Source organism: Peromyscus maniculatus, chromosome 6, assembly GCF_049852395.1.
Source record: "Peromyscus maniculatus bairdii isolate BWxNUB_F1_BW_parent chromosome 6, HU_Pman_BW_mat_3.1, whole genome shotgun sequence".
In the NCBI taxonomy this organism is placed as follows: Eukaryota; Metazoa; Chordata; class Mammalia; order Rodentia; family Cricetidae; genus Peromyscus; species Peromyscus maniculatus.
In genome coordinates this window covers 33,058,039-33,079,700 of record NC_134857.1, presented here as the reverse complement: position 1 = coordinate 33,079,700, position 21,662 = coordinate 33,058,039, and the positions used below count along the sequence as shown (strand labels likewise).

General features: G+C 44.9%; 1 long non-coding RNA gene and 1 other non-coding gene across 2 annotated transcripts in view; one reads left to right on the top strand and one right to left on the bottom strand.

The window, feature by feature from the left end:
- Positions 1–21,662, top strand: part of LOC107401282 (uncharacterized) — a 58,504-nt gene that overhangs the window by 28,600 nt on the left and 8,242 nt on the right. The window contains exon 6 of the long non-coding RNA XR_006073640.2: positions 1,022–1,199. This is a non-coding gene — a long non-coding RNA (uncharacterized LOC107401282). The remainder of the gene's footprint in view (positions 1–1,021; positions 1,200–21,662) is intronic.
- LOC121830635 (U6atac minor spliceosomal RNA) lies at positions 18,422–18,547 on the bottom strand. Its single transcript, XR_006073851.1, has one exon. It is a non-coding gene; the product is annotated as a U6atac minor spliceosomal RNA (small nuclear RNA).

Below are 21,662 nucleotides of genomic sequence, written 5' to 3'. Positions count from 1 at the left end.
AAAATTTTCTAAAACAATTTTACTTGTCAGAAATTTTGCATTTGGAGGTGTTAGGAAAAGGGTAGTTCATTTTTATGACTCACTTGAGCCTTTGAAAATAATGATACCTCTGTTCCTTAGCTTTCCTTGAATGTTTTTGGTAAGAATCAATGCACAGATTTTAAGTATTTACTTATTATTTATTTGTCTGTGTCCGTGTCCGTGTCCGTGTGTTCGTGTGTGTGTATGTGTGTGTATGTATGTGTTTGCACGCGTGTGTGCTCATGCACATACTCATGGCAGCCAGAGGGGTCTGATTCTTGGAACTTGAGTCATGTGCATGTTGGGAACTGAGCACCTGTGCTCTGGAGAGCAGCAGGTACTTTTATCTGCCGACTCACCCCACCAGCCCCATCCATCTTCCTTTTATAGACTTCTTCCTTTGTAAGCTCCGGGTGGTGGTTTATCCTGTGTTAAATCTGTTGCCCCTTGTCCATCAGCTTGCCATTTCTCAGAATTCGATTCATGGATTTCTTTCTTGTGTACCTTCTTTCATAGTGTGTGAATTTTTTTTTTTGACCTAGTTTGTTCCTTAGCTGTCTTCGAGGAGTTTTAGGAATACACAGAGATAACTGGGTATGTCCATTTTGCCTTCTTTAACTTGACTTCACACACCAAAGTTGAGTCCTAGATAATAATAGTGACCTGAGTTCTGTGACATATCTCAGTTAATTAAGAAGAATGAGTTGTTGGACAAGTGGCAAAAGGTAATCCTTCTCTACAGTTTTACCCTGAAGCCTTTCAAAAGTGCCATCTCTCTTTCAGACACACGCGTAGGCTTGCTGCTACTGAAGGCTGTGATAGGCTCAGTGTTGTTCCTCCTGCCTCTCTACCCTGCACCCTCAGATCTGTCCACATCCTGACCTCCAGCGCTGTGACTATTGCTTTACAGAGTAGAGGGATGGGTAATGCCTTATGTGACAAATGTGATCAGTGAAGGATCTAGAGAGGAAACCTATTCTGGGTTGTTATTGTCCCATAGGTGTTCTAAGTGAGGAAATTTAGAGTTACTGATGGATGGGAACGTGTGGCTGAGAAATAGGAGGTGAACATCAAGGGGTACCAGCTGTTACCAGAAGCTGGAAGACTCTGGAAGCACAGAAGACACAGCCTCCCCTGGGGTTACAGAGGGAAGACAGCCCTGCCTATACCGCGATGAGGTAGGAAGCCACCCAGTTTGTGTTAATTGGTTATGGCAGCCTTAGGAAACCAATTCCACAGCCGAGCAATGCTGTGTTGTTCTTGCCGTGGGAGAAAAGCTCTTTCTGTGAGACATACCAACAAATCATTTGAACTGTAATTTTGGAAAAGTTGACTCTCTTCTGTAGGCCTCAGTTTTAAAACTTGGAAATTAGAGGTGATGATCAATTATTTTAAATGTTTCTAAAATTCAGTAATTCTTTTCATAATCTTGACAAGGTGCTGAGGAATTTGACCTCTTTATAACATTCTTGTGGTCAATATATAAATACAATCCAGTTGGGCCTAATAACATTATCGGTTTCTTGAGGAATGTTTAATTTCTTCTTTGTTTTCTTACTTTCTTTTGAAACAGTTTTATATTATATTTCTTGAAATAGCTATATATGCTACTATATTATATGCTCATATATGAAATTACAATATATTTTTATAGGGGAACTTGCTTATTTACTTGGAATAACTAGTCTAGGCCCATTTTTAATATGAAAATTTGGATAAGACATTCTACTTTGCAGATATATTAATCATAAAATAGGCTATATGAAAATCAAATTAACAGGTTTTCTAATCTCTATTTTTGTTGCCTAGATAGCTGTCTATCTTTTCTATAGGGCTTTGCTTAATTTAAAACGTAATGGTTGGCTGATTCAATCACAGAAGGTTTTAAATGTTCATTCAAAACACATTTAACTTCATTGCCTAGTACAGAGACCTTTCTTCTTGCAAATAATTGACACCAAACAGCCTTGGGTCTCTTTCCCATTTATGTGCCCAAGGATTTTTTTCTGTCCTTCATTTTTGAAATCATTTCTCAATGAAAATGTTTCCTTTTTCCACAGGACCACAGATTCTCCTCACTATTTTTTCCCATCTTTTTCTTCTTACAGTCCACTCAGATGCCAAGGTCAGCACAGCCAAGGCTTAGGGAATATTTGCTTCTTCTATGGGTTATTTCAAACAGGCCACTTTTTAAGGATATTTTTGTGAGGTAGATGCATTATCTCCCTTTATAGATAAAACAGTGGACGCACTGAGAGGTTAAGTAATTTTCACAGAAGCCAAATGAACATTAAATGTTGCACTCAGAATCTAAGACCAGCAGTTTCTCCAAAGCCCTGACCCACAGGGCCTGGCACTATCATAGAAACTAGAGACCTCAAGGACATTGGTTGATGCACTTACAGGATTCTCTAATAAGATGTGAAAATTTTCATGGGGCTTTTCTTTATAAGAGTTTGTTTGTTGATTGGCAGCTGTTTGGGTCATTGAGTAGGTGTGTTGCATATATACATGTGAGAACATGTAGAGAGCATAATGATCCCATGAGCTCCACCTCATTGTCTGACCTGGGAATCTGTGGAAACCAAGCACCAGCATTGATAAGAATAACCACACATCAATGATATGCTTGATCTGGGCTCTATAGTTCTCCCTTGCCTTTGGCTGGAGCCACCTTGCCTGAACAGGATGCAAGGGAAGAGCCACATCAAGAACCTTTTGCTTTAATCTTCTCTCTCTCTCTCTCTCTCTCTCTCTCTCTCTCTCTCTCTCTCTCTCTCTCTCTGTGTTATGTACTTTGTGCTCCTGCTTTTGTACATGTGTATATACACAGACATGTTGAGGTCACATGTCAACATCCAGTGTCTTCTATTGTTCTCCACTTTCTTTTTCTCATACAGGGTTGTGGTGATATATTGTGTACCCTAATAAAATTTGCCTGAAGATCAGAGAACAGAACAAGCCACTAGATTAAACACAGAGGCCAGGCAGTGGTGGCACATGCCTTAAATTCTAGCACTTGGGAGGTGGAGATCTGTCTTGATCTCTGTGAGTTCAAAGCCACCTGGACTACCTGAGATTGACTGAGTGTAAGAGAGAAACAGAGCGAGGCAGTGGTGGCACATACCTTTAATCCCAGCACTTGAGATCTCATGCCTTTGCTTGGGAAGTCACACGCCTTTAATCTCAGCACTAAGAAGGACTAGGGTGACAGGTATGTTGTGCTGTGCCTTGCTTCCTAAATGTGAGTGCTAGGAATCCAAACTCCAGTCCTCGTGGTTAAAAGTCAGGCATTTACTGACTGAGCCATATATCCCCAGCCCCCACCTTTCCAGTTCTGATGGGAAGCATCGGAAGTACCTTTGTCATGAGGGAGTATTGCCACCAAACCTCAAGGAGAGAGACAGCAGCCCAGTGGCCAGACAAGACGTACACAGATCACCTTTTCTGTGCATGGTAGCCCAGGCTGGCCTCAGACTCGCGATCCTCTTGCCTCTGCCTCCTTCAACAAATCCTACCAGCTTGTGCCACCACAACCAGCTCTGCTCATGGTAGAAAGCCTATGAGTGGGGATCTTCAAGCCTTTGACAAGCCTGTTTCACTCTAGACCCCTGAGCCACTGCAGTGGGTTATCTGAGTGAGCCTGGAGATGCACAGTCTGTTTTCTCACCAACATTGACTCACAGGTGTCCTCACCTCTGTACAGCTGGTCAGGAAGGGGTAGAGACCATAAGCTGCCTCTGTGTTCCAAGAGAAGAGAAACTATGCAGAGGTTAGGGAATCGATGGGTGCAAACTGAGCTCTTGAGTCTTTCTGGTTCTTTTGCTTGACTGAGTCTGAAGGAAAATGTCACGACTTCTGAGAATCACATGACACCCTTTGTACTTTTCCCTGCTTCTGGATCCGCCCACCGGAATAGAAGCAATCCGGGAAAACAAAAACAAAAACAAAATTAAACATGTGGGTACCTCCATGTTTGCACAGAATTTAATAGCAGAGGTACTTTCTCTGGGTTGGTCAGAATTTCTTTTCATTGTTAATTCCGCCTTGATTTCCAATGAGTCCCCAAATCTCCATTTACCAGTCAGTCATTTAACAGTTACTGAATATCCTCAATGAACTCTTGAATGAGAATAATAATGCTTTCCCTTATTTCATGTTGCTTGCAGCCTGCAGTAAATTGTCTCAGGCTGCTGGGGACTTTGGTGTGCTTAAATACCCCTAGGTCCCAACAGGTGTCTTTATGCTCACGCTCATCTGCTTAATGAGTCATTGGTAAGCACAGAAGGATTAATACATGCTACAATCAGTCTTGTGACAGACACTGTGTCCACATATGATGATTATTTTAAATATTGATTTCATGCTTCTTCATTCAACTTCACGAAATTTAGAAAATCCTCCTGCTGGGAAGGGTGATGAGGGGGCTCTAACGGCCCGAGCACGGCAAACACGGGCCTGAGCATGGAAAGCACTGCGGACAGGTTTTGCCCTTTGATCCCATTTCCTCTCCCTCGATAAAAACCGTTATATTCCTAACACCAGCCCCCAAGGTCTATTCCCTTATTTGGCCACCAACTCATTCCTGAGACAAAACACCAAGGTCCAACCATCAAAATTCATTATTAGGCTAATATAACCAATCAGGATTTACCAACTCACCCTAGCACAGACTCTGCCTTTTTGTCCTTAAAAACCCACTGCTGCAGAAACACCGTCTCTTGCTGGCTTGTATTTGCTGCTGCTGCTGCTGCTGCTCCTGCTAAGTTTGCAGCCTCTCCCCACCCTACTTGCCCTTCTGGAGAGTTGTGATGAGAATTTGGTGTCTGAGTACATCCTGTACCCATTCTGGGTGCCCGACCTCCCTTTCAGTACACACTATATATCCGTGGAACAGTTTTTAAGAAGACAAATTAATAAATTCTTCTTTGACATCCACTGTCTGCCAAGTACCATGTGCTGCATGAACCTTCTCTTTTGGAAAATGGGAATTAACCATCTACTCACCCCAGGTCAGGGCAGCAACCACAGACCAAAGAAATGACTCCACTCAAGTCTGACTTAGGCCACTCCCAGCCGTATGAATGAGGGGTTATTGGCAGTAACATGATCAATATACCAGTGGCTACAAGACCGAGGAAAAGGTTTTCTCTCTCCTAGCAACCTATTAATCGTCTAGATATCCTCAAAGGCCGGGTGGGGCAGTGTGAGACCCTGACCCGCTCCATGACAGACACATTAGTGGGCCCAGCCTCAGTCTTATGCAGGTGTCCTGGAGGATAATCACAGGCACTGAGAGTTCAAGAGGCAATTGCCACGTCATGCCTAAAGGTCAGTGTTCCGTAACATTATGCTAATTCGGCCAGGCAAAAGTGATTATGCCGCTCCTTCAGAGTTCAACTTTATCAGAAAAACTCACAAATTGGATCTGTATGAGTTAATTCTAATGTATTCATGATAGTGCTACTAATAATTATGCCATATGCTAAGTCAGAAACACCGTGTAACGATAAGGAGTAAAGTTACTTAGTGGAGACAAAGGAGACCCATCGGGCCCTCTGTGCTCCTCCTCCTTGCCGACTGATCCTGGCTGATGTGAGGCTGGCTTGCCAGTTCACTCCTCTTGATTGTCCTCTACAAACCGTGTTCTGGGAAAAGCTGTCTTTTCAGATAAGTCCTGATTTTGAGTCAGTTTTTAAAATGAACAGCATTCTCTGCTAGTGACTCCAAGAACAGCCTGAGGTCCATTTATGTGGATCAGAGAGCCTTCCTTGTCCAAGTTATGCGGATGATACGGTGTTTCGAAAGCGACCCACGGGGAGGCAGGAGCTCATTAGTAGTTATTGGAGATCCTGTGGCCTTTTCTTCAGCCATTTCTCGAAGATGAAAGAAGGATTTGGGACATAACTATTGAATGACATTGTGCTTAGGTTATGTCTATGTATGGCCTACAGCTTGCTCTTTGTAAATGTAACCCTAAGAGAGAAGGCAGAAATCAAACCCTCTTGATGATCCTTCATAGAAATTCATGCAGAAAAAGCTTAGAGACAGGACAACTACTCTCAAATTAATGAAGTAGAAAGTCTTCCATAGAGCAAAGGCAGTGGAAGTTTCGAGGATCCGCTATTACACCAGAGCTTGGATGAGAAGTGGGACCACCTATGTATATACAGGCATAAACTTCTCTTGAGCACACCATGAGTATTTCAGTATTTAGTGGTTTCAGTATTTAGTAGGGGGAAGTTAATGGGAACATGTAGTTGATGTATTTCAGGATATTTACTTACTGCAAAACTCATTTACAGTCAACATTTCCAGGAAAGATAACACTGTGTACCTGGACTCAGGTGGGATTTTCTTGCAGCCTTTAAAAGTTGCTTTGGAATTACATATTTGAAGTGAAATATACTTGTACTGTCTTTTTCAGAACCTGCTTCTGTTACCACAAGAAGCTTTTGTAAGCAGTTGTGAGGGAGAAATACAGCTCTAACCCAGAACCCTACCTACCCTTGCATTCTGAGAGAAAATATCCTGAGCCCTCCTCGTTGCAAATTACTTGTACTGACTGCTCTGTGCATCAGAGCCTTCTCAATTCCACAGCTGTGGCAGATTACCCCTTTGCCCTCCAGAGATGCTCAAATACAGGTCTACACTGCCTGCGAACAAACAGACTTGCCACCGTGATGCAATTACCCCGAACATTGAGATTTTTGGGTATATGGCCTAACTCGCAGAAATACAAACAATTTTTGAGTATTTTGAATAGTTATTATTTTGTCTGTAATTTGAAACTGTGGTGTCTCAACATTAATCAAATGATAGCACCTGGTGTCGTTTTCATATTGGCTTTTGTTTCTCTGTGGCTTAAGGGCACAGACTCCAGAGCCCTGAATTCTAAGGAAGGGTGTCTCCAGCTCATTGTGTGCCTGGAGATAAGCTCCGATTCCACACACATGGCTCATGCACCTGTTACTGATCTACCTCAAGGTCCTTTGTCCTCTAGATAGTGGCATAATAGCTGGGACTAACCTAGAGATCACAGTCTTTACTGACTTGCCTGGTTGGCTACCTGCCGCTTTAGGGAAGAACATGATATTGCAAGCACCTCTATTCCTGCAAAGAATGATAGAATCCTTATCTTTTGGAATGCCATTGTCTTTTCTGTTGATCTTTAAAAACATCTAGCAAAGCCTATGAACATAAAACACTCTTCCAGTTGTTATCCATCTCTCAAGGGAAGAGCCCCTCTATAAACCCTGTGTTAGGCTCTTTGGGACCTTAAAAGAGAATCAAAACAATCTCTCTTTAAACTCTATTTTCAAATGCAATTTGGGCCTTATGTAAACCCATAGAATTTTTAATTGCCCTCAAGGTACAATGTGAACAATGTCTTACTTTCTCATCTCTACCTCTTCCCTCTTTTGAAAGCTATATAGACACTGTAGAAAGCTCCATTCATTTTTAAGGCTGCGAGCTAAAATCCTTCACATCTATGTTTCATGACTGTTGGGCCAAGCTAGGTCTGAAGATATTATCTCCATCATTTCAAGTTCTGAATATTATATGTAGGTTACAGAGAAAGCCATGAGGGCAAATAATATTTCTTCATCATGAGAACTTAGAACTCATACTTCACGGCATTTCCTAGTGTGGGGAATTAAATCGAAAGTTATTAACTTACTATAAATAAGGAAAGGATAAGAGCTAACATTTACATGGCATTTCCCAAACATTAATTAATTCAACAGCAAAATAAATATATCTTGTGACAGAAAGCTGCCTACATTTTATAACTAAATCATTTCTCGCTTGAGAACTACATGAGTTGACTGATGGGTAGGTAAGCAAGGAAGAGCGAGACTGTGCCACAGCATGCTCTTTGCCTTCTAGTTTATTAGGAGGTAATGTGATGGGCTTCCCTGTTCACAGGAAGTACACTTAATAGTTTAGAGTGCTGGAGTGATCGTCACACAGTGGTAGGTATGGTCTAGCCAGCTTGTGCCTACTATCTAAAATTTAGATTCTAAATAAACTACGAACACTGAGCTAAGAAAGCTATAAATCATGTGAAGCGTAAGAAGGATAACAACGTAAATGAATCTGAGAGACCGTGGCCCTGTCACCAAAGCACAAATGGTAAATGCATCCCTTTTCACCAAATGGCTGCTGGATCAAAATTCTGCCACAAAGTTCGTGGCTTCGGATAACATCCTGCAGTTGTGGACATGGGTGTTGGGAGGGTAGCACAAAGGTACAGGCAGGGCTGCCTTTCTTTTCTCTTTTCTCTCTCTTTCTCTGTTAACTCTTAGTGATTTTTTGTGGATTTCACATCATGCATTCCAATCCCACTCATATCCCTGTCTCCTCACATCCTCCCTCTGCCCTTGCAACCTCCCTGCCCAAAACAAAACAAAGTTTAAAAGAAAAACCAAAGACCAAACATAACAAACAAACAAAACCACAAAAACAAACAATTACAACAACAACAAAAAGAAGAATCTCGTTGTGGAAGCTGTAGTGTGGCCCCGAGTCCCACAGTTCACCCTTTAGTCCGTTCATCTTCACTGCAAGTGTTCTTAGCCACGAGTCACTGGAGTCACTGGTCCAGCTCAGGCTTCTGGCATCTGCTACACCACTGATAATGTGCTCTCCATGGGGGCTCCTCTCGGATAGCCTGTTGTTGTCCAGTCTTGGGAGACCCTGCTGTTTGGGATCTCTAGGTTCGTCTACTTCACATGCTCCAACAGTTCACAGATTTGTTGCATGTTGGGGTGGGCCAACTCACAGCCCTGGTAGCTGGGTTGGTCAGCCTGCCAGCTTTCCCTGGCTGTCACTCCCCAGGGAAGCTCTCCAGTGCTGCCTGGGCTAGCTCACCCAATGCAGCCTGCAGCAAGGAGCCAGGCCAGGACTCCTGCTCTCAGGTCCTCAGATCTGGCTTACTCACAATTGTACCAACAGGGCCACCTCTACTGTTTGCCCAGGCAAGGTGCAGGGCTTTCTCTCCTGATTGCTGTAGGGGGCAGATGAGGGCGGGGTGGTGGTGGGGAATAGGGTCAACTCTCCTGCTCTTATGCCCTTGGGGCTGGCTCACCCGCCACCCTGACAACAGGGTCAGCTCTAGTGTGCTCCCCAGGTGAGGTACCTGCCTGTGGTGAGGGGTGGGGCCATCCTTCTGAGTAAGAAGGGATAGGGGTGGGAGAGCTCTCCCCTATCGGGTGGGTCCAGCTCTCCTGTTGCTGTATCCAGGGAGGGGCAGGGCTAGCTATCCCAGGGCCAGTGAAGGGTGGGGCTGGCTCAGCACAGTATGATTCCAATGATACCGCTAACATAAGCCATGGACATCCTCACAGACCCCAGCTGCAGCAGGACCTCAGACTGAGACACAGCCCTCTGTAGCAGCTCAGGACATCACTATGGCCCTGGTGGTAGCACAGTCCACTCAGATCAGTGTAGCCCTAGCATGACCCACAGACACCAACAGGGTCTCAGGTGACTGACCAGACTCTGGGCATCTACAGAGCCCTTGGTGGTAACAGGAGCCATGAATATCACCACAGACTCCTGATGCTGCAAAGCCATGGACACAGGCATGACCCTAAGCTGTGGCCTGGGGCCCCATGTCTCCGTGGCCCCAGGTGGCAGCACAGGTCACTCAGATCAGCATGGCCCCTGGCAGGGGTTGCCTTTCTTTCTGGAAGCTATGGGGGGTGGAATTTTTCATGGCCTCCCTGGCTTCCAGTGCTGCCCAACTCTCTCATGCTCCCAGCTCCAAAGCAGCAGTGGCATCAAGGCTCTCATAACCTTGGCTCTTCGGAAACTATCTCTTACATTTGAAGAGCCGTTGTGATCCCATCAAGCTCATCTGGGTAATCCAAGGTACTCTCACTATGTCAAGGGCAGCTGATTAGCAACCCGGCTCTGTACGACATCTTAACACCATTTCTGATGTAACCCAATGTCTAGTTTCTAGGATGAGAATGCAGCCATCTTGGAGGAACTTTTATTCTGCCTACTACAGGTGACAGAATAAAGCACCAGTACAGGCTCTTACTTGACAGGTGGAGGCATCCAATTTGTCACCAAGCTTTGTTAATGTATTACATATCTCCTGAGCATCCTTTTCTGGCATCCTTTGCCATGTCTTAGCTCAGGTTCCATATCATCGTTCATTGTGACAGCTGCATTACATCCCACAGTTGCTCAGGTTTGAAGTCTTGGCAGTTTGTCCCTCTCTGTTCCCCACTGAAATGCCAGGGGAGATTCCTAAAACACAGGTCTGCCTGTGTCTCTCTTCTTAGAGTCACTCAATGGCTGCCTGTCCTTGGCAACAGGGTGAGGAGAATCAGACCAGTTTTGTTTGTTTGTTTGTTTTGCTGTTGAATCATACAAATCTTCAATTCCTTCCCCAAGTTGATAAGATTCCACTGCTCAAGGGACAACATTCCTGCCTCTCTTTCAGTATTCGAAAGTCGTTGTGTTTGTATCTAACACCCACAGCTCTGGGATTTGGAGGAACTGTTATTCCTCCATAATGTTTTAACCCTGTACTGTGGAACTCGGTGAAAAATAGAAGGCAATTCCAGCAGTCCACTGATATCTATCTATCTATCTATCTATCTATCTATCTATCTATCTATCTATCTATCTATCTATCATCTATCTATCATTTACCTGTGAGTACATGTGTGTTCTTGCACATGTGAAAGCCAGAGGTCAGCCACAGGTATTGTTCATCAGGAGCCACCCAGCTTGTTTTGAGAGACCAGGTCTCTCATGGCTCCTTAACCTTGCTAAACCAGATAGACTACCCAGGCACTGAGCCCCAGGAATCCTCCCTCCTCGAATCCTCCCTCCTCCCCCTCCAGTGCTGGGTGTGCAGGTCCCCTCCACCCCGGGAATCCTCCCTCCTCCCCCTCCAGTGCTGGGTGTGCAGATCCCCTCTACCCCAGGAATCCTCCCTCCTCCTCCTCCAGTGCTGGGTGTGCAGGTCCCCTCCACCCCGGGAATCCCCCCTCCTCCTCCTCCAGTGCTGGGTGTGCAGGTCCCCTCCACCCCGGGAATCCCCCCTCCTCCCTCTCCAGTGCTGGGTGTGCAGATCCCCTCCACCCCAGGAATCCCCCCTCCTCCCCCTCCAGAGCTGGGTGTGCAGATCCCCTCTACCCCAGGAATCCTCCCTCCTCCTCCTCCAGTGCTGGGTGTGCAGGTCCCCTCCACCCCGGGAATCCTCCCTCCTCCCCCTCCAGTGCTGGGTGTGCAGATCCCCTCCACCCCGGGAATCCCCCCTCCTCCCTCTCCAGTGCTGGGTGTGCAGGTCCCCTCCACCCCAGGAATCCTCCCTCCTCCCCCTCCAGTGCTGGGTGTGCAGATCCCCTCCACCCCAGGAATCCCCCCTCCTCCCCCTCCAGTGCTGGGTGTGCAGATCCCCTCCACCCCGGGAATCCTCCCTCCTCCTCCTCCAGTGCTGGGTGTGCAGATCCCCTCTACCCCAGGAATCCCCCCTCCTCCCTCTCCAGTGCTGGGTGTGCAGATCCCCTCCACCCCGGGAATCCTCCCTCCTCCTCCTCCAGTGCTGGGTGTGCAGATCCCCTCCACCCAGGGAATCCTCCCTCCTCCTCCTCCAGTGCTGGGTGTGCAGATCCCCTCCACCCCAGGAATCCCCCCTCCTCCTCCTCCAGTGCTGGGTGTGCAGATCCCCTCCACCCCAGGAATCCCCCCTCCTCCTCCTCCAGTGCTGGGTGTGCAGGTCCCCTCCACCCCAGGAATCCTCCCTCCTCCCCCTCCAGTGCTGGGTGTGCAGGTCCCCTCCACCCCAGGAATCCTCCCTCCTCCCCCTCCAGTGCTGGGTGTGCAGGTCCCCTCCACCCCGGGAATCCCCCCTCCTCCTCCTCCAGTGCTGGGTGTGCAGGTCCCCTCTACCCCGGGAATCCCCCCTCCTCCTCCTCCAGTGCTGGGTGTGCAGATCCCCTCCACCCCAGGAATCCCCCCTCCTCCTCCTCCAGTGCTGGGTGTGCAGGTCCCCTCCACCCCAGGAATCCTCCCTCCTCCCCCTCCAGTGCTGGGTGTGCAGGTCCCCTCCACCCCAGGAATCCTCCCTCCTCCCTCTCCAGTGCTGCGTGTGCAGATCCCCTCCACCCCAGGAATCCCCCCTCCTCCCCCTCCAGTGCTGGGTGTGCAGATCCCCTCCACCCCGGGAATCCTCCCTCCTCCCTCTCCAGTGCTGGGTGTGCAGGTCCCCTCTACCCCGGGAATCCCCCCTCCTCCTCCTCCAGTGCTGGGTGTGCAGGTCCCCTCCACCCCGGGAATCCTCCCTCCTCCCCCTCCAGTGCTGGGTGTGCAGATCCCCTCCACCCCGGGAATCCTCCCTCCTCCTCCTCCAGTGCTGGGTGTGCAGGTCCCCTCTACCCCGGGAATCCTCCCTCCTCCTCCTCCAGTGCTGGGTGTGCAGATCCCCTCCACCCCGGGAATCCTCCCTCCTCCCCCTCCAGTGCTGGGTGTGCAGATCCCCTCCACCCCGGGAATCCTCCCTCCTCCTCCTCCAGTGCTGGGTGTGCAGATCCCCTCCACCCCGGGAATCCTCCCTCCTCCTCCTCCAGTGCTGCGTGTGCAGATCCCCTCCACCCCGGGAATCCTCCCTCCTCCCCCTCCAGTGCTGGGTGTGCAGGTCTCCTCTACCCTGCTCAGCCTTCATGGTGGGTGCTGGAGACTGAACTCAAGTCCTCAGCCTTGTGTCGCAAACATTTTACCAACTGAGCTATCTCTCAGCCCCCACTGGCCTTTCTAACTAATTTTAAATAAATGTCACATGATAATTAAATAAAACCAGAGAGAATTACCCAAGCCAGGAACCTGCGCATGTCAATCTGAACTATCTTTCCCTCACCCATATGTAGAGCGTGTGCTTCAAAAGGTAACCACTGGAGTCTTAGATGCTGGGTGGATTTATCTGGTTCTGTTACAGGTAAAATTCTAACTTCTTCCCAATTATAGTTATCCCCTTTCCATAGCTAAGGCTCAGGGGGGGAGCACTGGCAAATAGGATGTATATGTGGCCAACATCTCAATTTTAAACCATTTCTTCATGCTTCAAGTTGGGGGTCTGTGGTTTCTAAATGTTTTAACTGTCGTGAGGAAGAGAGAGATGCGTAGGCTATCTTTTTTGGCTAGTGTAACCAACGTTTGATTTCCTGTTTTCATTACTTGAATGAAACCAAATGGTTCCCTTTCCTGAAAAAATGAAGCTATGGGTGTCTGTAGAATTCTCAATGCTTGCTTGGGCTTCCCCCTGCATTTTCCTCAATACAGGTGATAGTCACTGACTCTGAGAATGTGTGAACAGTTTGAAGTGTTCCTGTGTGCTCTCTCTCTCTCTCATATGTATATGATATATGAAGATATCTCTACACCTGAGTAAGTTTTTAAAAAAATCTTTTTAGTGACTCTTTGGGAATTTCACATCATACACCCCATCATACTCATTTCCCAGTCCTTCCATATTCATTCCCCACCCTTGTGACTTCCTGCCCTCCCCAAATTAAAATTCAATTAAAAAGAAGAAAACAAAACAAAACACAAACAAGTCCAATTTGTGTTACCTATATACTCACTGGAGCATGGGCAAACTCCCAGTGGCCTGCCCTTAAATAGGACTGAGTCCTTCCCCTCCTGCACCCCAGCCAGAAGCCATCAATTGTGGAGAGCTAACTTCAGCATCATCATCACACTTTTAAAGAGGTCTCTTTGATGGCTTCCTGTTTAGACTGTTACCTTTTGGGGCTGGGGTGGGGTGGGTGTAGGGCCTGTCATGGACACTTTCCTCTTTCTCAACTGTGTATCTGCAATCATTGATATCACTGCAAAAGTAGCCTCCTTGCTCTTCCCAGTCAGTGGGAGCACAGCACAGACCACGAACAGAGCCCTTGGCTGTAGTAGGACCACAGACCCAGGCAAGGCCCTTGGAGACAGCCCTGATCCTGGACATCAACTTGGCCTCAGAGGGCAGTGTAGGCCACTCACATTAACGGCTTTGGGGGCAGCCCAGACTCTGGACATCCAGATGGCCTTTCGTGACAACATAGGCCCCGGACATCAACACAGACTCTGACTACAGCAGGACCCTGGACCCAAAAATCACCGTTGGGGTCAGCATGGATCAGGAAATCACCGTGAGCTCAGATGGCAGCTCAGGCCACTCCCGTCAGCCTGGTCCTCACTGCTGCCTCCAGTTCTGCCCTCTCTCTCCACAGGGCATGAACAGCTCACTCTGCTTCTCTCTGTCTCTCTCCCATCCATCCACCACTCACATGCTCATTGTAGTGGTGATGTGAGGTGGGGCAGCCTGCTTGAGTAGGCTTTTTAAGTGTTAGTTTGCATAGTAGGACAACCTTTGGAGCTAGAATAATTTTAAGAAATTGAAATTGAAATTTAAAAAAAAAAAGCAGGACTCTCTGCTTGGAATTCATTGTGACGTGACGTTGTGCTTAACACAATTGTATATTCAACACTGTCATTAGTAGCCAAGCCACATATGAGTAGATTTTGCAACCAAGAAAAGTCTATGCCTTTATTTATTATTATTATTATTATTATTATTATTATTATTATTATTATTATTATTTATACAAAGGTAAAGTGAAAATGTGGTAATTAACCTTGTGATAAGGTTACTTAAGTTGCTCAGGGGTCTGTATATATATCTACCTAGTGCTCAAGCTGCCCCAGAATGCCTCAACCTAAGCTAAATTGTACATTTGTGATGAAATGATTTGCCTACAGACTGTTCTAATGCTAATAGAGCAGAACACGGTTAAATGGTCTTAGCAGATAGAAAGTGGAACCCAGCTGTGCTCCACAGAGCAGTGTGCCTGATGGCAACCAAGGACTGGGTGGTGAAGGACTCCCGGCAGCAGGCTGGAGTCTGGGGAGCTGGATTGGACTCTCTGGACTAGGCTGGGAGGAGAAACGGCAGTAAAAGCCTCTTTTCCTGAAACATTTACCGAGAAACAGATTCCAAATATGAACTTTGAGTAAAATCCCTTCCATTGACTGAATAAACAAATACTAACATCTGATGGGGGAAAAGCTCTTGCCCCTGCAGGAGGCCAAGGTCAAATCCAGCTGAAGGAAGACATCACACTTGGCAGGATCTGCCAGTGGGCTACAGAGCTTCACACTTGAGCTTGGGAAATACCTGGTGCTACCCTCTTCTTTGGATCTTGCTTTTCTTGATGGTTAACAACTTTGGGATCTGTTAGGACGGGACCTTGTAACTGTCTTGAGAGCTCTAACTTTCTGTCTTCTTCCAGAGAGAAAAGGCCTTAACCTGTGCAGTGATCTGAGTGAGACCATGGGGAGGGCGCCCCCCACCCCCATAGGCTCACACATTTGCATGCTCAGTTAGTCTTCAGTTGAGCTGTCAGGGAAGTATTAGGAGGTGTGTCCTTATTAGAGGAGGTGTGGCCTTGTGGGAGGAGGTGTGTCCCTGGGGGTGGACTTTCAGGAAGATATTTGTATCTGAAGGATGAACCAATGGTGGCATCTGAAATTTACATGTTATCCAGACCTGGAATCATGGCTCCGGTATATAAATAAGCTCAATGCTAGACTAGATCTTGCCTCTGAATTCATAACCCTCTTTGTATCAGTCTCACTAGATATCTAAGAGGTTGAACATTTGCCATGCCAGCCTTGGGGTGGTTCTCCTTTCTTTGCTTGCTTCTTTTCTCCCCTCCCTTCCTCTCTCCCTCTTTCTTATCTTCTTTGCCTCTCCTCTTCCTCTCCTTTTTCCCCTCCTCTCACCCTCCTCTTTCCTTCCTTCCTTCCTTCCTCCCTCCCTCCCTCCCTCCCTCCCTCCCTCCCTCCCTTCCTTCCTTCCTTCCTTCCTTTGACAAGGTCTTACTATGTATCCCAGGCTGGACTTGACCCTGACATCTCAGTCTCCTGAGACTGAGGATGACAAGTCCACACCACTGTGACTAGTTCAGTTCAGCTCTTTCTGTAGGTATATAGCTGATTTCAACCACACTTGTCATGTAGTGTTTCATCGAACTTCTTGTGTTGACCATTCTTGTGACGCTTACTTCCTGTGATTTGATGCCAAACCACCATTGTTTGAAAGAGCTCTTTGGCTGTCTAATTCAGTTGAGTATGGAGGGGCTTCTGGAAGATCAATAAATCAGCATAATAGCTTTCTATCTTGGGAAAATCTCATGCTTGCTTAATAATAATGTGCAGAGGCCATCATGTTGGGGCTCAAACTGAAATTCTATAGGTCTATGCTTTCAACATAAGAAGCTAAATTAAGCTAACTCTGTGGGCTTGTCAGCCCATGATTCTACATGACTGAATCTTCTGTTCTGTTTCCCCAAGGAGAAGAAATTCTGGTAGGAGTCTGCAGTGAACACCAAATGATTAACTCAAGTTTCATGTTTTACAGCATTCTTTTTCTTGTCTTTTCTTTTGAAATTTTTATTGTGCATTTTCATTGTACTTGGTACTGTATTACATAAGGACACTTATACGTATATTACATGCAAGCATATCTTTCTCACATCCTCATCTTCTCTTTTCTCATTCCCCTTTATCCCCATTAGACTCTTTTGGTTCCTTAGACAGATGCACTTCTATTTTCATATCACATATACACATCTTACTTTATGTATTGATTAGATATCTAGGAACCACACTGCAATATTTGCTTTGAGAGCACACAAACAATTTTTACTTTTCTGAGACTGGCTTAATTCACTTAGTGTGGTTGTTACTGGTTGCACACATTTCCTTCAACAAGTGAAAAACACTCTTAAACAAGTGAAAAACACTCTACTGTGTACTATACTTCCTTTATCCATTCCTCAGTTGTTAGATACATTGACTGGTTACTTAATTTCAATGCAGTAATGTGATATGTTGACTTGAAGACTTTGGGGTAAATACCAAAGGCTTATCTAGCATAATCACGTCATAGATCTATTTTTAGTTATCTGAGAAAACTGCATACTGATTTCCAAAGTGGTTTGACCAGTTTTCGTTCTCATCAGCACTGACCTTTATCTACTCACCTGTATCCACACCCCTGTCACCTTTTGTTGTTATTTATTTTCTCAATGACTGCCATTCAGACTAGGGTGAGGTGAAATCTCAAGGAAGTTTTGATTTGCATTTCTCTGATTGGGCTTTTTCTATATATGATATCTAGGAAGTGGCCATTAAAAACCCATACTCTTTCTATACCTTCAGTAGACTAATGTATGGACACCAAGAAGATTGTGTTTACATGATACATATATACATGTGAACATATATATATATATATATAGATTAATAATGCATATATAGTAATAATATAGGCATATTACCAAACACATGTTGGACTCTAGTCTTGTGCTAACAGGTAAGCATGGTAGTTCATAGGCTCCAGGTGAAATTCATGTAAAGAGGGTAGCTGGTGTGTGCTTTAGCTCATTATGTTACCCATCTTTACAGAAACTTTATAAATGCTTAGTAAATCCAAGGTCATAAAAATAGGCTGACTGCTGTTGGAACAATTCTCTTTGGCTGACTCAGGTCCATTCTCATCTGTCAAGAGTTACATAGAGTGTCATAGTCGAGCAGCTGTATTAGCTATTTTGCCATCACTGTGACCAAATACTTTACATACAAATGCAACTTCAGGGAGAGACAATTTATGTTGGCTGACAGTTCAAGCTATAGTCTTTCGGGACAGAGAAGGCCTGGCAGGGGGGAGCTGTATCAATGATGACAAAAGCATGGAGCAACTGCTCTTTTCATCTGTCACCCACCAAAAGACAGAGAACTCAGGTGGTGAGGAGGGTGGAATCTACCTCTCACGACTCCCCCCCCCTCCCCATGATCCACTTCCTCTTTAGGAAGGCCCCCTTCCTAAAGACTCCACAAGCTCCCCAAATGGCACCATTAACTCGTGTTCAGATACGAGATCCTTTTACACAGAAACCTCAGCCCCGACTTTTGCTCTCAGCGGGCACTGATGGGGCAGAGGCACTTTTGCTGGTTGACTTTCCTATTTCAGAGACCCACACTTCTAGATCTACAGGCTGGGGAGTCTGGGTCTGGAAAATGACTAAAATAGGAGCTTGGCGGGAGAGAGGTTTATATCTGATTACAGTCAAATGGTTTGATAACTGTAGAGAACACTGGAAAATACCAGGATACACACTGATATTTGGTATGTTCTCCAGTACGCAGACCCCTCATACACCCAGTAAAGAAGTCCTATAGGTTTTTAATTGTACACTAAAAAGTATGTTTAATCAGGTTGCTTGGAAAGCCTGTAAGGGTTTTTGGAGACGATATGTTTCCAAACCTTTTCACAGGGTTTTTTTGCCCACCTTTTTAATCTCCTGTTTTGGTTTTTTTTTTAAAGAAATAACAGTGGTTACGCGACACAAACCGTGTGGGTGGCAACGCCTTCAGTTCATTCACATTTCAGGCTGCAGGGCCTCTTCTATCCTTGTTAATGAGAGTGCAAACCTCTCCTTTCACACAACACATCTTCTGTCTGTAATTTCCTTAAGATATCTCATGATTTTTCTGGTTCAATCATTATGAAAACCAAAAACCATGTGATCTTCATTGACAAAATCTTTGAGGGTCTCTGTTTTCAAATTGAAAACAGTTTTTGACAAAAATGATAGCTAAGAACACTTTTAACTAAACATAAGCTCAATTATGAAGAAAAATGATCTAAGAATTAATTTATTTGTACAAAAAAGGCAATATTCACATTTCTATCAAGTTTCTTGCTTATAAGTTCAGGAGAGGTGCATGGCCAAACCTGTTATGTGTTGTACTGAAATAGGCATGAATGAATGTAATACTTCCTCCAGTATACCAGGGCTAGACTCCAAATACCTGATGCTAGATTTCATGCTCTAAATGTGGTTATTTCACTAGTGAATACTGTCAGCTTTGGGGTAATGCAACAGCTAGTGGCAATTTAGTAGACTACTCTATTTCACAAGACCTGCAAGTTACAGCTGCTAAGATTTCTAGTCAGAAAGCGTATCATAGCTGAGCCACTTGGTTCTTATGGCCTTGTAGAAGGATTGGGTCTTAATCTTATCCCTATAGTTTTGCTGTGTTGACTTGGAAAAATTATTCCAGCATTGTACCTTCCAATTTCTTTATTTCTAAAATTAGGACAAAATATTCACTTTTTCTTGGCAGTTTTATATGAGTTTATACATTTAAAGCACTTAGTGGAGAAACTGATAAATTATTCCCCCAAATTGTAAATAGAAAAGGAATAAAAACCGTGACTATGAATGTGTGTATCATCATCTTTTTCATCTCTAGTTCTAAAAAGGTTATAATACCTTTACTCTAGTAACAGTATATGTCACACACACACACACACACACACACACACACACACACACACACACGGGGGGGGGGGGACGGGGACACCTACTACTTTAAAATTATTTCTCTATTCCTTTCTAGCCAAAACAGAAACTCAGATGTTCCCCCTGTTTGGTTGAAAGAACAGCAGTACCCTTTTAGGTAAATCCTTTAAATGCTATAACAACCCTGTAGTTTCTTGCTTTTAAAGAATATTTCTGTAATGTTTCAGGATGAGAGATTCTTGATATTTGATACTCTTTGGCCAGAAGCTTTTCCACAGTTGCTTTTAGATGTGGGCTGTTCAGCTGCTCACTACAGTTGGAAGCCACTCAGCTTGTGGATATTATGAAATACCCACCAGACAGTGCCATTTCTTCATGTGTTTACACATGTATGTTCATCTGTGGTTCCAGAGACTTGCTTTTTTTTCAAAGCCTGTTCATAGAACATATGATATCTGTTATGATATATATATATATATATATATATATATATATATATATATATATATATATATATATGACAGGTTACAGTTTGCTGCATTCTGAGTATCCTGGATGATGCGCATTTCTATGACTTAGGGCTATAATTGATGCATTCCAACCATTTGATAACAGTTAGGAACCCAAGTCAACACATGAGGTATCATCTAAAGCGGCCATGGTATAGCCTTTCCTATATCCACTTTTAAGTTTTCAAATAGAAGATACTGACTGATGGTTTGAAGTTGGGAAAAAGAAGAAAGAATGCCTAGGGGGAAATATATTCAGACCTTCTGAACCCAAATGTGGTGACTGCAATAGTAAGATGATTTTCCTTTCTGAATTTGCAATGTTTTCTTCTGAGCTGCTGGTCTTGGGGCACTGGATTAACTTGAAATCCTCACTTGAAGTGAAGAAAGAGAGGAAGAGCAAGAGCATTCAGCTGCACACAGTCTCGGAGCAGAGTCTGCCCTTGAAAACTCTTCCTGCTGCCCTGACAATTTCTGTCTCTCAGACTATGGAAATAATGACTTCGGGAGAGTTGCTCTTCTTCCTGTTCTATGTTGTAGTCTTTCTCCCTGGCCGTGTTTTTTTTTTTTTTTCTTAATTAGGATGATCTGCCATTTCCCACTACTGCAAGTTATGTAAAAGCCATGATTCTCCAGGCTGTTAGGTGGCAAGCGAAATGATCAGTAAGACCCGCTTCTGGCAGGAGAATGAAATCATTTTTTATGTTAAATAAAATAACGGCAGGATTCTACCCATAGCCCAGGTCTGACTGAGGAATGATAAAAGAGGAAGTCAGAGGGTGGAACTCTGATCAAATGGATTGCCTTTAGACAAAGCTCATAAGGAAGAATCCCTGTGCCAAAGCCACACAGCTGTAAGCCCAAATGCAGTATTTTTTTTTTAATGCCACTTAGAGGAGTTGGAGATTAACAAAGCAAAGTCTCATTAGGGACCCAGGCAGGAAGCTACAAAAGGACAGCTTTGTTTTCCTGTACATGGCCTGAGCCATGGTAGAAATACACTTTAGGGAAATAAAATGCTATGTGTGCTATACTTGTCTAAAGAAGTGTTCCAAGGCACCCCAAATGCCATTTCAAAATGTTCCTGTGTGCTAACCAAAACATGCTGATGGGTTGGGTAAAAGGTCTGACCTCTTCCTGTGTTTTCATACTTGCTTCAAGACTTTAGTCTTAACTCCCAGTGGTCCCTAGAGGAGCTGAGTATGGACAGAATGAGCTGGAGCACTGTGGGAGGCTGGGCAAAGAGGGGCAGTCTAGAGAATTCTTTACCATGATTCATTTCTCTCAAGTGAGGCTGATACTCGCTTTCCTTAAATTGCTGCAGTGCAGGAAACAGCGTGGTTGTGCCCTTGCAAAATGAATGAAGACCCACAGATGCATCAATCTTCAAAGGGCTTTCATTTTCTCTGTGTAACAAGCAGGTTTGCTGGGCTAAAATGATGGTCTCTTAGCCACACGAAGACCAACTCGTTCTGAATGAACACAGCATTTAAGGAATGTCAATGAAGTCTCTTGATGTGTACTTTTCTGTGTTGTTATTTTGCAAAACATGGATTGAAATCAATGTAGCAAAGATATGTGTGACCTGCAGGATGCAGATAACCCCAGCGGGCGTCATTGTGACACCATCAAGGGCATCCTTCCCTGGTTTAGCAACAATTTGAAGAGATGATTTTGACTGGAGTCATGATTATGCCACCTTTCCTTTTCTACACTGACTTAAAGGTATTGCAAGATGTTGATCTCTCTC